The sequence below is a fragment of the Thunnus thynnus genome, chromosome 21 (genome assembly GCF_963924715.1).
Source record: "Thunnus thynnus chromosome 21, fThuThy2.1, whole genome shotgun sequence".
Lineage (NCBI taxonomy): Eukaryota > Metazoa > Chordata > Actinopteri > Scombriformes > Scombridae > Thunnus > Thunnus thynnus.
The window spans coordinates 14,018,765-14,029,446 of NC_089537.1; the positions used below are offsets into that span (position 1 = coordinate 14,018,765).

At 38.7% G+C, this 10,682-nt stretch overlaps 1 protein-coding gene across 15 annotated transcripts in view; it reads right to left on the bottom strand.

Annotated features, from left to right (window-relative positions):
* The window catches only part of eya1 (EYA transcriptional coactivator and phosphatase 1), a 61,969-nt gene extending 55,980 nt beyond the window's left edge, over nucleotides 1-5,989 (bottom strand). For 3 of the 15 annotated variants that reach the window (XM_067578021.1, XM_067578017.1, XM_067578016.1), the window contains exons 1-2: nucleotides 5,707-5,984; nucleotides 1,435-1,501 (exon numbers count right to left, since the gene is read on the bottom strand). The gene's annotated coding sequence lies outside the window, so the exon portion shown is untranslated. Of the gene's footprint in view, nucleotides 1-1,434; nucleotides 1,502-5,706 lie in introns of those variants that run through there. The other 12 variants (XM_067578020.1, XM_067578014.1, XM_067578011.1 and 9 more) reach the window with 9 other exon arrangements.
* Between the last annotated feature and the right edge of the window lie 4,693 nt (nucleotides 5,990-10,682).

Below are 10,682 nucleotides of genomic sequence, written 5' to 3' on the forward strand. Positions count from 1 at the left end.
GGATCAAGGCAGTCAGAGTTATTCCAGGGGTCCTGCCACTCTACAGCCTAGTGCCTGACCCTGTACAAGAGGCTGACAAGCCACAGACACAGATTGCCAGTCTCCACACTGTAAACTACAGCAAAACCTGAAATAATGCTTCAATCTGTGGGGGGATAAGACAGAGGCAGGCTGGCAGGCAGAAGAGGGCACTGTTTTTCTTCACTGTACACACAGCAAGATGCATGTATAAACAGATCTTTCTGTGTATTAAATATGTAGAGATATGTAGAGAGCATATTCTGGCATGTGGACTATTATTTCATTGTGGCTAATCATCCATCAATTACTAAGAAAATGGACAAGTTCACATTTTAAGATAAGAGAGAAACCTATTCTCTCTAAAAGGTTAACTATTAGGTCCTTCCAAGGATTATAATACCGCATGAATTTTCTTAACAAGGCTGCTGTGTGTTCTGCTATAGTAAAAAAAGCAGCCAAATAGCCCACTCCCATTTGCTCCATGTGTTGAGGTGTCTATCATGTGCGAAACAAGCTATTTTTCTTCAGCTGTGCCTTTTTGACTCTGATGACATAATGCTAGAGAGAGTTGGTGCTGGGGTAACTTTCCCCACTCTTACTTTTATACATCTATTTAAGAACAGCAGCCTTTCACACCAAGTTCAGCAGGAAGAAGTAGTAAAATGAAATGGGCAAGACCTACAGTATTTCATAATTAATAGGTAGCAGTGAGAGGAGAACAGTCCACGCTGACGTAAAAAGATCAACAACGTATAAAAGTGATCATTCATTCTCCAGAAAATTACGGATTGAAAAACCCGGAGCCATATGTTATTCCTTTCACAAAAACAAAACCATAACAAATTTGAAATATGCGCCAAGCTTTTTATATTCTTTGATTACTTTGCTTTATTTGGAAGTCGTACAGAGCTGCTACTCTGCTTGCCTATACGATCTAATTTGTTACTAAGGTGGTCCCCAGCTCATACCAGGTCACCACCTGCATGCAGTACTGTAAATTACTTGGTGGGCCTAATTGCCCATGTCCGCTGTATTACTATAAACCACTAGTGCTGTGCTAACTCTATTGTCAGGTACTTAATCAAGGCCACCAGATTTATTTCCCTGCACTAACTCCGGGGACAACCACAAGCAGAGGCCTGAGTAATTGGATCTTTTTTTGCATCTAAAATTAACCACCTATTCTTAGTGAGAGCTGGGGTTTGGAAATGATAACAATAATGATATCAACCAATACCATATGAGGCCTTGCCTTTCATACTGGGAGTTGCATAATGCATAATAGACCCAGATGTTGCTCGGAATGACCTTACCTGGGGGGGTATGGTGCCATTATGCCAATCAAACACTGTAACACTTGATCAGTCACAGGCCTAAAGCAGACTGGAGAAACTCAATTATTCAGTCTCTTACCTCACACATACACAGCAGTAGCAACAGGCGTTAAGGTTAGCCCAATCCCTCCTGCGTGGACCTAAAGCTGGAAAATGCAATAGAAAGAAAGAAGTTAATAGCCACAATTATACCGTTATAACATACATTTTGTGAAAGAAACCTTACACATTCACAAAAAAACATTTTACTGCTTTCACTGCAATTTTCACATTTCCTGTATTTCTCACATTTCTAACAACAAATAAGACGAAGAGGCTGATTGAAAAAACAATTTTGTAAAAGGACCATATGTTAGAATTAACTAAAAAAGACTGATATAACAGTGCTATGAGTTATTACTTAATAAAATGTTAATACTAGGGTTATTGTCGATAGTGAATGTGCGTTATATAATCTGTTTCATTCTCTTGGAAATGACTCTATACAACCAAAACGTAACACGCCTTTTACAAGATAGTAGGTTGTTTCTTAACAAAATGTAAAACACTTTCACAAAATGGATGTGTTGTTTTTTTAAAAATATTTAATATGTAATAATTTAATTTTACTATGTTTTCAATTTCAGTTTCTTTCATTAAGTGAATGTATACAGTACTTTGTAATGTAACTCCTTTTTGTCCATGCGGTAGGCGAAGCAGTGCGGAGGGAGAGAAGAGTGAGCACTGAGCATGCAGAGGGGATGTGGTCTGTGTAGGGATGTCAGAAGCATAATGGCCAGCTGAGTCATAGGTTATAAAAAGCTGTCATTAGGGATTTCTGTCCTCAGCAGCTCATCACACAGGACTTGTGAATTATTTATTACACTGGAAACTCAAGTGGCCTGTTACTCAAGACTGCCTGGTTTCCTGTACTTCCCTTTCCTTGGCTTGTTTAATAAAAGCATATCATTTAGTCGTAGTAATTCAAGTCTGAATAGGAATTAATTTCATTAATGTAAGTACTATGGTGATTTTTTATACTGGATCTAAAGAATTATACCTAATGAGGGCATTTTTACAATGGAAGTGTACAATCAACGTGTTTGTATTATTAGGATGGCCCTTGTATTTACTTTGCCTGCAGTCCAAATGACCACCTAATTAGCACTCAAACCGCATTAATAATGTTGATTTTTATTGTATGGCTGGATTCTTTAAGATAAGCCATAAAGCCAATAGCAACAACTTTGAAAATCTTATGAAGAGGCAACAACATAGTTAACAACTAATGCCAATTTCGGCCTTTTGGACTGGATCACTGATATTTCAGATTTTTTCAGCAGCTAAGTATGATATACCTTCACCAACACAGTCCACAAACCAGCAAAGAAGAAAACTACGCATCCCCTAAATCAGTTTCACTTCATTTCCCCCCCTCAGTTTTTGATAGCAAAAGTCGATGCAAATCAGCTCAGGCATTTTTCCTCACTTTGTTTTGTTCTCAGTATATGAAAATGGTTAAAAATCCCATGGGTCAGTGAAAATGATCCCTCCACTCCAGTCGCCTGCTCAAAGTCAGCCAAAACATTCCAGACTTCAAAAGGCAGCTTTGCCTACCAGGGCCATTTCAGTGTCCCAACCTCCATGGCCCAGGAGGACTTGGTTATTTGGATAAATTAATTTCTGGAGTCTGCCTGAGTTGCAAAAACAACCTCCTGCCTGACAGCAAATTAGTCTAACTGAAAAACCTAAAAAAATGCATAACGTTAAAGGAAACACACCCCCTCACTCCCCACCCTTTTTTTTAAACATAAAATTGATTTTCTGTTTTGATAATTTACTAGTGTTTATGATTTTATATATTTTTGTAAATATTGATAAGAGAATAAAAAATATTGTGGAATACAATCTGTAAACCTATCTTCTGGCAGGTGAGCAGTTTCAATAGGCAACATCAGCACACAGGCTGTAAAATACACATGCTGTGTACAGTACACAACTGACAGGCTCTATACCATAAAACAGGCTGATGTAAAAGTTTAACAACTGTCAGTGGGATTGAAAAAAATGACATAAAACTGAAATCTCTGTAAGACTCAAACATTTATGAAAGAGAAAAAAATAAACCTGAAAGCACAGACTGTGAAAATGGGGGAGGAAAATGGTTACGGAGGGAAAATTATGCAAACAGATGAAGACAATCCAGAATTAATGGTCCGCAACATTTTCAGGCACTCAAAGAGCTGTCCAAGGACACCATAGGGGAGACTGCATGGCCCCAGTAATTGGAGGAGCATGTAACTTCAAAAGTAAGGAGAACAGACTGGAGAACTTTCTTCTGAAGTCAAGTCTTAAAGAAAATGTGAAGCACATGTACAGTACAGTAGGGAATCTGGTACATGTGTGAATGAAAATTGTCCTATTCATTGCTGCAGACATGATACATTGCAGTATTCCTGCTGAGCTACCACACTTTTAAAAAATTGAATGAATTCTGATCTTGAATCTTTAGGTCACAGCTGTTCCATCTCAATGAGTGAAAATACAAAATGCACCAAAAAGAAACTGGGTCAAACCAAAACAACATATTCTGCAATGTCAATAAAGATGTCCATAAAATAAATCATTCAACGGATGTGAGATCACCCTAAGAAAGAGAAAAAGCTTTAAAATGTAATGGCCATAAGTCACAATAGATATGTCATCTATAGTGTTGTGGATTTTGACCATGTTCCCGATCTTTCATAAAATGGATGATATTTCTGCAAGACAATCCAAGGCAAGGAACACAAAACTGTGGCCTTGTCAGATGATGATTTCATCACAGTGAAAAAAGTAGTACAATATTATACAAATGACTGATTGTAGATAATCCTAACTGTCAATTGATCATGCATGGTGCATGTCTGTACACTGAAGGGTAAAACATGATAAACAATGCACAACAGCCTGGACTTTTCAGCTTATGCATTATGAAATGCTATCTGATCTGATCGCCAACACTTTCAGCTTCCTGGTAGCAGGCAAAGAAAACATCATATGTGCACCCTGTTCCATTTTTCTAGTACTGTAATGACAGCAGCGCATGGTTTGTGCAACCATGGACCCACGCATGTGACCTCTAGCCAGAAGTGAGCCAGTACTCAGCAGTAACCGCATCATAACATTTAACCAGGTGCATAAATATGGCAGCTCCTCAAATTGACATTTAGACACTGAAGTACTACTGATATTTGACAACTTGCTCCGGTTAGACAAAGAAAAACATCCAATCAGGGAACCACCATCTTTATACACTCCATCACTGAGATGCGTATTCAATCAGTACAGCTGGACTGGTAGAGGGCCTGCTTCTGCAACCTAGACTGTAATCATAATGGCATAACTTTGACATAACCTACACTTCTGTCTTGATGATGTGCTTTAGCTATATATCATAGAAAGGACTCCAAGTCAGAAGAAAATGAAGACAAACTGTATAATATTTGAATGGGAAAAGCAGAGGGGAACACAATCTTTCCAAGGTCCTTTGGTCTGAGGGAAGAACACCATGTGTGCTTGAGTTAATCCAACATACACGGAGGAGAAAATGTCCATTTTTAACCTGTTATCCATCACTGTCAAATGTGGTGCACAGTAAAAAAGGAAATAATTAGACAGAAAAATGACTGCAGCCTGGGGCAGAATGAATGAGAGTAAAACCTAGGTACAACTGCTGTTAACTTAAGGCAAATGATATTTTGATAAATGCCCCGTATGCAACTTGTACCTGCACTACCCTACCCCCATGTCTGAGAGTGAAAGCATGCTATTCTTACAGTATATGCTTTTGAAGTTACACAGCATGTACACTCAAGTCTACTGTATGATAAGGCTTACTGAAGTATATAACACTTAGCCCATTGTGTTGAAATGGTGATAATCACTTTTTGAGACTAATATCAGTTACTGTAAAGTAGCTACTTTACAGTAACTGATACTAGTTTGCACAACAACCAAGTAAACTGCCCTAATGCTTTACCCCACAGGTAACAAATAGCCTAATAAATAAAAATGAAAAATTGAAATAGGTCCATAAAATACAAATAAACAAGACACACATTTTATTGAAGTTACACTAGTTGTTTTTCAGATGAAAGTCACATCTTTCGTTCACCCATCTTTACTTTAAACCTGCACACAGCTGCGGATTCATGGGACTCAAATCAACTGCTGCTGTCCCCGCCCATGTTGGAAATGGCTCAACACCACGCTGTCATCTCAACACACAAGGAAAACAAATAGATATTTATAACATTTGTGATTTGAAGAAGCAAAACAAGTGTCAGGAAAGCAAGCTAACCCCAAACTGAGTCGTCTCGTGGCTGCCTACCTTATGTATCACCGCTGTCACCACATGCAACAAGTCTCCCTGTCCATAACCATGAATTTTACGTCTTCTAACCCGTCAGCGACTGCTTCTCTCCCAGTCCGCTGGTAGATATTTCACAGACTAACGCGACAGTACTTCGGAAAACCCGCATAAAACGCGTAGTGTTGTTAAAAAACGTTTCATGGTAGCAGAGTCGGAGAGTTACAGTGAATTGACATGATATCCAATGCGTCTGTGCGCGCGCTGCCCACTGGTATCAAATGTAGCAGGCACGAGGGAAACTTTACACACACTGTATTACAGTTCACTTCGTTAATTATGTCTGGTTGTTTTTACTTGTGACATACACAGTCTGCTTAAACTCAATTAATAGGCTATGGGTAAGTTTAGGTAATTTGTTCTACTGTAATTTGTTCTAATGCAGATTAATTTTTATAATATGCCTTTGTGATTTTTATATTGGTCTACTTCAATAACTTTAAATGTCTTGGAGGGTGCCCAAATATTAAAAAGTGGCGTTTGCTGTAGTAAACCCTATTGTGATGCATTGCCCACAAAGCTCTATTTCCCAGTTATAGATATGAATTAGAGCGCCACCTATAGGTCTCCACATAGTTATCAAGATTGTTCCATGGTTTTCAAACGTACGTGTGTGCTTCTTGTTGAGTTGTGGGCAGGAATTTATCAAAATATTAGACGTTTGATGCTTTCATTCAGTGATTCTCAACTTGCACCCCCCACAAGGTGCCCCAAGGGACACAGTCATAAGCCTACTCCAAGTCTACAAAGCACATATAGACTGGATGTGCAAACTCTCATGACCCTTCAAGTATCTCTGCAAGGGTGAAGAGCTGGTCCACTGTTCCATGGCCAGGATGGCATTGTGACCTCCAGCAGGCACTGTGACGGTTTGCAGCCAAATGTGAAGCGGTCAGGATGAGCACCTCCAAGTCTGAGGCCATGGTGCTCTGCCGGAAAAAGGTGGACTGCTCCCCTTAGGTTGGGAGTGAGTTGCTGCCCCAAGTGAAGGAGTTCAAGTATTTTGGGATCTTGTTCATGAGTGAAGGTAAGATGGAGTGTGAGGTCGACAGGCGAATTGGTGCCAGGTAAGCAGCAGAAAATGGATGGAGTGTTATTTCTTGTTTTTTTGTCCTTTAATATCTGCTTGTTTTTTTGCAAAATGCTGTATCAGATGTACTCTTTCAGGCCTCTAAGTATTCAAATTAAACAATATGAGATGGGAAAACCACTCTTCAGTTGAACTGCTCATAACTTATGCAGCCTTTGACAAGGGGTAGCAAAGAAATATTGCTCCGTATTAAAGGGTCACAAGCAAAAAAAGGTTGGGAACCACAACTTTAATGGTTGCATACTTTTCTATTACTATTACACAACAGTATACAGTATGGAAAGATGTACCTCCAGAATTGTAACAGTTTCAATGTGAATGATGAATGAATGCAACATTTATACTTATGTGAAGAGGCTCCATATAATAAAGCAATTGTCATCCTACTCCTTTGATAATATCAACTTATTGGAAGAGATGATTGGATGGACAGCCCTTAATAGCCTTCAGCAATACATCACAAGACAATTCTGATGATTTGTTGCATCAATTGGCTGTTCACATAATCTCATTTGGGTTTGAAAATGCACTCATCCAAAGGTTCAAGTCCAAGCCTTCATTTCAGCACAGCACAGCACAGCACAGCACAGCAGCCCACACACCTTCAGATAAAGGGATGCAAGCGGATGGAGAGCGCCACATATCCTTGAGAGCATTTTTTTAATTTCTTGGTGCTCCATCTGTTGAAATGATAAAGTGCAGCCATAATGGAGTGCAACAAGATTAAATTAATCAGGTTTGTCCATTACTCTGCCGCAGGCTCTTCACAGATGATTGCAATTTTCTCTGTCAGGCCCATTATTGTAAGATCTGTTTAGTGGGTTGATGCAATTAAAATGGACTTAATGTAAATTTAACAATACAAATAACACTTCTGTCTGTGTATGTTTAAGAGGGGTGCGGCTTGAGAGTCCTGAAGTGCAACGGTAAACACCCACTGTAACCATTTTTAACTTCAAACAAAGCAGGGTGCTATTTGATTAGTGTGGACTCTGTGATCAATAACTGTTTCATGTTTTCATGTTCTCTGTGATGTCAAAGGATCCGGTTGCACAGACCACCCTTGTCTGGACGTCGGCTGTAAGGAACACAACACCTTCCACAAGCGTATCATAATGCCCATAGATCATTTGAACCTGGAGAGGGGGGAGTTTAATGGAGTCACTCTGATGAAAGCATATAAAGTGTACGCCTTTACTCTTGTGTATGAATCTCATGGTTCAGTACAGTAGGTGAGGCAGACTTGAGAGAATTTTTATTAATTTTTCCCGGAGCTGATCTAATATCTTCCTGATTGGTTGCTTCCTCCTGCTGGATCAGGTCACTGCCAGGGGACAAAGCCTACAGGATGTGTGCTTAACAGGAGGAGATCTCGGCCTAGCGTCACAAAGCTCCCACCACCACTTAAACACGGGAACGGCGGAACTGTCACGCTAAAAATGTCAGATGCTTTTTATTCTCAGCACCTCTATAATTTTTGATTTATGCCATACAGTAAAATATAGCAATGCACCAATGCTTTCTCTGTTTTGAGACACTCTCCTACAGTACGCATATGAAGACCAGGCTTGGTGGTACCTCTGCTGCGAGACACATTTTTCATAGATCTATCTGGAACCTCGGAGCCACATCTGTTTCAAGTAATTTTACTGGATTTGAGGCGGCTGAGCTTAAGGTTATTGTGGCTAAATGAAAAATTACCATAACCAATCAGACAATGCACTTTATTACATTATATGCTGCATTTCATTTTGAGCTCAGGTGTTTTGCATTAGTCTTCTATCACATTACAAGCAAAGTGAAATAACCCACACCTGGAGAAAAGTACATATTTTCTTTGATACATAAAAGGGAGGAGAAAATGTTTTTATTCAAATATGACTTGTTTTTTTCTCCTCCTTGCCCTCTTTTTTTTATCACACAATGAGATTTATAATACCTGGTGTGCCGCTCAGGTAACCTGAGTAGGTATGCACCAGTGTGTTTGTTGGAGGCACCTTTCACATGAGGTGCATTCCAGTGGTCATGGCAGGCCAACAACTAGTCAATCAATCACATTCTGTACACCAGTAATTTAGTAGGTGTCACAGTATCTCTTTTGTTAGACACAGGACAGCAGTGGGAGTCAGAGAAGGAAGTAAGACAACAAAATGTTTTTCAAACAGCTGAGGACACACAAAAGGCAAAACAGATGCCAACCCCGAGTATTAAGAATTTTATGCAGTTAACTTTGCCTTCCAATCATGAAGCAAGCAATTTAAGATTATAACAAATTTATATTTGTTGAAAGTGAGAACAGGAATTGAAACATAATTCTGATTACAGAGAAGCTTCCTTAACATTTGTGTCCCAGACTTAAATACTTATGAATGGTGAAGCTGGCAAAGGAAAGGAAAGGAAAGGAAAGGAAAGTATTCAGTTACTTGCTTAGTGGCACAGTGTTTGTATGCTAGTCAACATGAAGACATTAATATCATACTCAGTGTCAGTCAATTAAAGGACCAGTATTCCATGTTTAATTAAAAAGTATAATTACATGTATCATTTGACTTTGATTTCTCATGAAAAATAACAATTTTCATGTTCTTTAACTGATTATAATATTAGATATAGATTTGTTAAACTGCTGTGTATGAGAGTGATAGGTTTAAAACCTGTGTTTTGAGTTTGGGAGGGAGATTTCCCTCTTGTTTACATTTGGATCAAGACTTTTTCCTTAAAATGTGTGGCTGTATAACCATTAGACCCTGCAAACTATTACTCACAAGCTATAATATGATGGATAAAAAAACAATTTGCACTGTTGATCTAATAATAATGCTTAATAAACTACATGAAATACTAATTTACTTATTTCTACATGCCATATGTGCCCTTTGGTAATTAATTTTCATGGGTGGACTTTTGTATGTTTGACTTGCTTGACCATCTGCCCAAATATACAAATACAATAACAACCAAAATATTCTGATTCATTGCTCCTGCATTATATGGCCTTGAGGTGAAAGCTGTCCAGTTGCCAAATCAAATACTTCAGCAGGTATGTAAAACCCTGAAAAATGCAGTTCAATCTGTCCTCTATCAGTGGTTATATTGGAGAGGAAGTATGGCCAATGTTTGAGAATGGAGCGCAAAATAATGAGCCGCCCATTCCAAAAAATGTTTAATACAAACATACAAGCACCGGCATCAAATGCCAAAATCTCCCACAAAAAGAGCTTATGAAGCCCCGGTCCAGTGGGATAGCATAAAGTATGGGAAATCTGCAGTTGGGAGAAGTCCTCCAAAACTGCTCAGTACAATTATTCGGTATGTGTGGAGATTTTTTTAATATGTCATGAAGAGAACTGGCACCAAATGTGAGACCTCTTCTTCCCCTTTTACCCAGTCTTCATAGTTTATGAGCTGTAGTGTCTAAATAAAACAGGCATCCTCTAAACTTTGCCAAGGTTTGCAGTGAATTTTCTGTTTTTATATAGAGCTTTTCCCCCACTGCAGAGAGAGATGTCAGCTTTTTAAATCATCACCCTGCCAGAATCTTTTTGCCCCTTAATAGAAAATCCTTTTTGGTGGAGTAATGCATGTGAAGGTTAAAAACTCAAAATGCCATAAAGAATACCAAAGTGGGGTTGCCTTATTCATTCTTCTTGGATATAACATGATTCAACTGATGGCCATACCCAACTAAATTCACTTCTTTCTTTTTTAGAAAAGTTTCTTTGGGTATATAAAATAATATAATCACTACTAGACTTCTATACTAGGGTTCTTACTTATAAAAACATTATACAAATAAAAATAGTGCTTGCAGGCTAGGTATTAGCTTTAAAAGCACATTGTCACTTAC